Source organism: Geospiza fortis, unplaced genomic scaffold (assembly GCF_000277835.1).
Source record: "Geospiza fortis unplaced genomic scaffold, GeoFor_1.0 scaffold54, whole genome shotgun sequence".
Taxonomy (NCBI): Eukaryota; Metazoa; Chordata; class Aves; order Passeriformes; family Thraupidae; genus Geospiza; species Geospiza fortis.
Window position 1 is genome coordinate 6,452,230 of NW_005054301.1, and position 7,564 is coordinate 6,459,793.

Genomic DNA, 7,564 nt, shown 5'->3' on the forward strand with positions numbered 1-7,564 from the left:
CGGCCCCGGCCCAGATGAAAGCGGAGCGGGCCGGGGGTCACTTCCAAAGCTAAAGTGATAATGGCCATTGTGCCGCCGCCGCCGCACTTAAAGGGCCCGCCGCCTCCGGCCGCCCTGCCCCGCTGCGCCCCGGAGCGCCCAGGCACCCCGCGCCCCAAAGCATCCTCCTGCCCCTCATCCCGCCCGCATGCCTTGAGCCGCATGGCGAGTGGCGGAGCCCACTGGGGCCACGGGGTGGGGGCTGGGCGCCTGCCTGCGCCATCGTGTCCCACGGCGAGCAGGCATGTCCCGGGTGAGTGGCACTGCAGCCCAAGCAAGGCTTGGCACAGCCTGTATCTGTGTCTGCGCCCTTCTCCTGGCTTGTTCCTGACGAGGCCATGGTCCTTCTGTCCTGCTAGCTAGGACATGCCCTTTCCTCTCTCTTTCCCAAGTGGAGCCCTTTCACCAGCAAGGCCAGGCTGGTGGGACCCTTGGGCTTCTAAGGCAGACAAAGCTGCCCGTCAAAACCTTATCATTTGTCTGTGGGAGGCACCCAAATTATAGAAACCTTTTCCCTGTCCTCAGCTCTGGACAGCCTTACATCTGCCTGCGGATGCCTGGCCCTCAGTGGAGCTGTCTTTCCCCCCATTATCTCTGCCCGGCTGTCTCCTCAGCCTAATCTCAGGGCCGAGATCCCCCTCCTTAACTCCCGCTCTCACAATGGCTTCATCCTGTCTTTTGGCATCACGTGAGGCTGTGCAAACAGCCAGCACATCAGGCACCTCGCTCCAGCATCGATCCAGCATTGCTAAGTTGTCAACACCACTTCCACCCTATGGCCTCTGCACATGTCTAGAGCTCTAGAGCTTCCTCCAGAACCTGTCTCGTCCCAACCTACACCACCCCAAAACAGGAACCCAAGGAGCCCATCTGGTCTTGGGTGTGAGGCCTGGGTGCATTTTAATGACGGGGGTCATAGTTTGGTCAAGAGGGAAGAGCTGGGATCTTCGCTAACTGCATCAGTATTTCCATGTCCCCTGTGTGTGTGTAGCTCTGGTTGCAGGCAGTATCTAGTCTCCTCTCCCTCTCCCCAGCCTATCCCTGGGGACCAGCCTGAAACCTGCCACAATTGCTCCAAATCCAGTGAGGGGCACAAAGTAACTCCTGATGCCACAGACAGCAAGGGTTTCCTGCCCCACACGCCTCTGCCCTTGGGGAACCTCACTGTGGCACTCATTTCTGCTGCAGCATTTGGCAATGAGAGGGCAGGAGGGCTCACAGAGACACCATGTATAGGATTCCTGGGCAATTCAGGAAGCAACCAAACACAGATATTTCAAAGGCTAAATGTGCCCAGCTCCCTCTCCTGCTGCCTTTGCTTACACCGCAGTCCAGGGGCAAGCATTGCTGCACAAATCAAGGCATACCTTCACTGCCCTGCAGCACATTTCCCTGAGCATTTTTTCCCACTTCTCTTGTCTCACATTTGATCCCAGAAATGCAGGGAGGGTTTGACCGGAGGAAAGGGCTCCCTGGAAGCTGTGGACAGGCTGATTGAGTCTTCCCAGCCTCAGTTAGGAGTCATCATCCCAGGTGACACTGAACCCCGGCCTTCAGGACTCAAAGAGGTCACTCTCACTGGACCCAGAGAAGCTACAGTGCAAGGAAGAGAGACCTAAAGCATTCCCTGGTGAGCTTTATCCCCTTCAGACAATCTTTCAAAGCCAGCTCCACTCTCTCTATCAACCTGTCCAGTCTTGGCTCTTTTCCCCTCTGGCAGGCTGGTGTTCATATCCACAGCTGCTGAGCTTCCCTTCTCATCCTTCATCCTTTTAACTTCTTTGGTTGCAAATGCAAAGCGGTGCTCACAGGGCAGTGAGACACTGGTAAATGCCAGAGTCAGCAGGGTCAGTGATTAACATAGGAGCTGGAAAACACACAAAGAGACAGCTTGGGCAGTTCTGTTATGCAGATGACTGCACACACCCGCTTCCAGCTTATAAACAAGTAGTTAGCATTTTTCTGTTCCTTGGAGGAGTTCAGTGGGGGACCAGCGTGCTTCCTGCTTTGGTTCAGGATGCTTCATCATTACAACCATGGAGACCTTTGCAGCTTAGCTATAGCTGCCAGAAGCTTTTCTGTCTGTTGGGTTTTAACCTGCCTGCTTGCAGCCCGTTCTCTCCCAGACAAGGCTCAGAGAAAAGGTGCAGAAATATCCGGCTGTGGGGGGTCTCCAGGCACGTGCTGTAGGGCAAGTTTTACTGCTCCAGGTTTGGGCACAGAGCTTTCTCCCAGGTCATTAACAACCTCTTTCTTTAACAGATAGACTTCTTGAGACATCATGAGGATGTCTCAAGGACTTAGTGCTCAGTTCTTGTATAATAAAGCAGGGCTTGCACTAGTTCTGTCACTGGAATGTGGCAATCTTGACAGTGTCACACATGGGGACAACATTTAAACACTCACCTATCCACCCCATCAAGAAAGTTCTCCAGTCCCACTCCTAGGGGACCTCCAGGAGTAGAGGGAGTCAGAGCACACTGCCTACTGCAGGGCTGTCCATGGCTGGACCAGATGAGACTATTCAGAGAGGATGGGATGTAACTGAAACACCTGGGCAGCCAAATGCCATTTGGGGCAGGTCAGACTGTGGATCAGTTGCCAAAACCACTTCTGGAGCTGGAAAAGGTTGACCCACACTACTTTATGACCTATTTATGTTCTATACATAGGCTAAATTGGCACATCCATCCTCTTAAAGTTATTGCTGGTACCCTGGCTTCTGTTTTCCCCACCTTTCTTGCTCCAGAGCACTGCAGAATTTGAATCTCTCCAGGGAGTCAGGGGAGATGGGACTGTAGAGGGGCTGATGGAAATGAGAGTATGGGAGCTCCTAGGAGGGTCCTAAGTGTCTACTGTCTTGGCTGCTTTCTCTCCTGTGCCTTGCATTGCTCCACAAGGAAAGAGCAATGAGCAGAGCTTGCAGCCTGAACTGGCAAGAGAAATCAGATTGCTGCAGCTGCAGTATGCCCACCAGTCTTAGGGAGAAGGAGGTTCAAGGCGTTCTGCTGCAATATTGCCCAAGAGGGACCTGAAAAACATGAAGTCCACTCAATTTTTGTAGTAACTTGTTTACTGTGAATGATAGAAGTCCTGTTTTGGCATTCACATTTTCTGGTACTTCCCATTCCCAGGCCTGAAACCACCTTTGACCCACTGCCTCATGTCTGTGCTGAAGCCCTTACAGTGATGCTCAGAGAGCAATGGTTGGGCTCTGCAGAGAAGTCCTGTGGGGCACCCTCTGGTCTGTGCATGCCTGGGACAGTGCTGGACCGGCAGACAGGTCTGCTTCAATCATACTGAAAGGGAAACTAACAAACTATATGAAGTTTTCAGCCAGGAGTAGCAGAGCTGGAGTGATTAAATTATAAATAGGAGATGATGTGAGGAAAAAATCTATTTAGTGGTGCTGAAGTGAGAACTGGCAGGCAGGGATATTCAAGTGCATCAACCTCAGCAAGGGACAACAATTAACAGGAGTGACTTCAGCTGAGAAAAAAAGGAGCAACACAGACACAGAAGTATTTGGCTTGAACTTGAAGACAGCTTAAGGGCAAGGCCCAGTCAGGAGTTTAATCTCCCAAGGGAAGTGGGGAACTTGCCTACACATTAGATCCCACCTTGGACAAGAAACTGAAGGCCCCTAAGTCTCTCTCACACCCTATAGTCCTCTTCCTTTGAAGTGAATCGGAACTCAGGGTCGTTCCCCATCGTCCAGCACTCATCAGTGCCATCTCCTTCCCATCCTGCAGAGAACACCAAGGGCTGTCATTTCTGTTCTCCTCTCTCCAACTTAAAATAACTCCTTGTGGGACATGGGGACATCAGTGCTGTCTTCTGAGAGCCACTCCCTGTCCCTCTCCTAATGGTTACTGCTTCCTAGTTCATCTTCTGGGTCATGTTCAGCACTGACCAGTCTAATGCACCAGGACACATGGGAGAGCCAGATCTGCCTGATGGCCACCCTGGGGAACCTTGAGAGCAGGTCCCATCTCTAATTCACCTCTGCTCATCTCGGGGCTCTTTTCCCTTCTGGCTTCTGCCCAACTGGGGTCCCTTTCTCTTCCCATTCTGTGAGATAGGGGGAAAGTTTGAACTTGGTGTTGGCACTGTGCTCTTGCTCCACGAGGCCTCTGTGAGGCTCCCAGGTGCACAGGAGGACATTAAATGTGAAACAGCAAGTGAAGTACCATAGCACTGAGCAAGGACTAGGAGTCCTGGCCACATCCTGTGGTCCTGGCCATAGGTGGGAGAGTGGGGGAGAGCTGGGAACTGAAGGAGATTCAAAGTCAAGATCAAAGCATTTCCCTCTGAAGCCCTAACACTCTCCTTCCCTCCCACTTGCACATAAAAGCACTCTGCCCTCAGCGGGCTCTCCTCTGGGGAGCCGAAAATCCTTGACCTCTCCTCCCCCATGCCTGCTTCTTACCCAGATCCAAAGGGCCCAAAGCCGTTTCAATGACTATGAGTTCATGGCAGACCTGGCCTGCTTCGGGGGTGTTACCAGCCAATGCCAGCATGGGGGAGATGCAGCAAGCAAACCCTTTGAAGTGTACAGTAGAAAGATACTGTTAGAGGCAAAGCACAAGGAAGGAGGATTGAAAAGAAAGCAGAGCAGTTTGGCCCACAGGAGGGGGAAAGGCTAATTAAGACACAGAGTGTGGAGAAGGAAAAGGCAGAATCATTAAGATATCACAGCAGGAGCCCGTGGTGCGGCTCCATGGAGGTTTAAGCCGTGCTGAGCCTGGCCTATGCTGTTTGCTCCCCCTCGGTTTCCCATTCCCACTCTCTGCTTTGGGGTGGCACAGGAGTGTGAGGGACTCTGTCAGTCAGTTCAGCTTGCTGATCCAGCTGAAAATTAGCTGGTTTAGGTCACACCCTAATACAGACAGAGCTGAAACTCAGGATGGGAGTTTTTATTACCCCTTCCTTACTAATGATCTGCTGGAGGGCTAAAGCTTTTAGGTGATCCCACACTGAAGAAGCTGCAAGCTCCGGTGAGGACAGGTACCTATGAGGGGACTTGAAATTGGAAACATGGGCAGGAAACGGTGGATTCAGTTTTGGAAAGCCCAGGAAGGGGATAATCTTCTGGCAGTGCTTCATTACGCAACATCACAAAGGCAGCAGCATTAAGGAAGACCTGGGAAAGAGGGAAAGCAAACTACAGATTCAAGGCTGCAGTTTCGCGTTTCTTGATGACAGAAGCTGCTGCGTGCTTCTGAGGACACCCAGGACCACTTACCACACAAAGGCAGCAAAAGATGGGTTTGTCAGGCTTCTCCCTGCATCCCAGCTTCAGGCCAGCAGGCAGAGAGGGACCACAGGGAAATGGAAACATAGAGGGGCAGTGGGGAACGACGTGAGCCAGGGGCAGGGAGGCCAGGGATGCAGGAGGATCTGGCTTCCTTCACTGGTCCAGGGCAGGGCAAAAATGCATGGAACATGCAGGGGAGGATGGGGGATGGGATGTTTCACACCTAGCAAGCAGGAGCAGATGGGGCTGCGGTTAAACACCACAAGGAATTAACTTGCACTGCCTCAAGGAGCCCAGGACGCAGCAAGCCAGGCCCAGCTCTCCCTTCCCTGGATTCATGGCATACACTTCGGTGACAGGTTAGCAATGCAGAGGGGGTTTCTCGTGGGTCTGTAGCTAGTCAGGGAGCTGAGATATGGCCCTTCAGTGCAAACAGACCCATAAAACTTTGCTCAAGTTGTGATTCCCCAGTCCTTTCCCAAGCCCTGCCCCCAGGCACACACTGAAATGGCCATGGTGTTTGCTGGGGGAGAAACGTGAGAAGTAGAGCTGGAGTGCTGTAAAAGATGTAAATGTTTCTGTGCTGACAGCAGCTGAGTGTCTAGGGCACAGCCTCGGAGGGGGGATGGAGAGGCACTGAGAAAGCACTTCTCTTTTGTTCTTGATCTTGGCTGCCTTAGGAGAGTTCCCAGGGAAAATCATGAAGCTGATATGCCAAAGGGAGCTCACAGCGTGTGCTTTATCACGTGGAGGTCGTGGGGTGCCAGTGACAGAACAAAGGGCTGGGAGAAGGAAGAAGTAGGAGGGTGGGCTTGGGACAGACAGTTGTGGCCATCTCATCTCTGTGTTAGATCCTCTGACTCCCCTGGTGCTGCAAAGCCATTTCATCAGTTGGGAGGGAAGGAATACCCCCTCATCATAAAGTGGACAGCAAAGGAATCAGTTCAATCCTGGTAGCCATTGACAAGGTGACCCACACAATTGCCACAGCTGCAGTACTGCCCCATGAGAGGATGTGACTGCCTAGGAGCAAACGTCATCCAGGTCTGATGCAACAGCTGAGAAAAAAAACCCCATGATTCTTTTAACATAAAAGTTAGTCATCAGTGAGGTCAGGTTTTCACAGGGCTGATCTCTGCCCTCTGGAGCTTAACCTTTAGGTATGACTGATAGCATTGTGAATTCCAAAAGAGATGAGAGAAGGGAGATGAGGGCAAGGAGAAAAGGGCACTGCTTAGAGACAAGGCCTTTTGCTGAGGAAACACACTGATGTGTCTTCTTTCATCCCTGAGAATATATACACTGATTTTGTGAAGTGTGAAGTATGAATTATCTGGACCACTGAGCAGGTAGCAGCAGAGCAAAGATGAAGGAGATGAGGATGAAGGGAGAGAAGGCGGGCTGGGAGGCAGGGAAATGGCAGAAGAACAAAGCTACTAGGCAGATGGGAAGAGGGACCCACAGGGTACACGCAAAAGCCCAAAGGCTCTGCAGAAGAAATGGCATCAACTGGATGGTAGGTGAGAGACACATAAGTAAGGAAGGCATGGCAGCTCATAGGATCTCTCATCTCTAATCACCAGGTTTGTCTAGAAATTTACTTGTTCTGAAATATTTCATAACTTTTTGGGTTATGAAACCAGATTCCAAACCAAACCTGAAAAAAAAAAATTAGTTGGTTTCTGTATTAAAACTGTCACTGAGAAGCCGGTGAGGCTCCATTCACTGACAGCTCATTGCTGCTTTCTTGAAGTCCCTCCCTCTGCCGGGGGTTTCGCGCTGCTTCGTTCGCGTTCCTGCAGCAGGGTGGGGAGCGCGCACTGCCATTCACCATCGCGCTGGGGATCTCTGCCTAATCCCAATGTCCCGGCTTGAGAAATCCCCTGCAGGGGCCACTGCCAGTTGTGAGTCCTTAGGAAGCAACCTGAAACTTCACTGCCCACCCCAAAATAAGACGAATGTGCAGAATTAGTACTGGTGCTTCTTTCTTGTCTCCCCTCTAACAGGCGGGCAATACCTGCTGCCCACGGCGACTGTCCCTCAGCCCCTGGGATCCGCAGAGGGATCAGTTCGTGCCTGCCCTGCTCCTCCCTCAAGACAGGGGTTAGTGCCCGGTTCTGCGGCCCTCCGGCTCGGCCCTGGACCCTGCCCGGCACCCCGGTCCGGCTCTGTGAGCAGGCGGGGGGCAGGAGGTGAGGGACGCGAGCACACGCACCGCGCCGGCACGGCCCGCCGGGATGGCCCGCCCGGCTCCGCGCTGTGGGGACG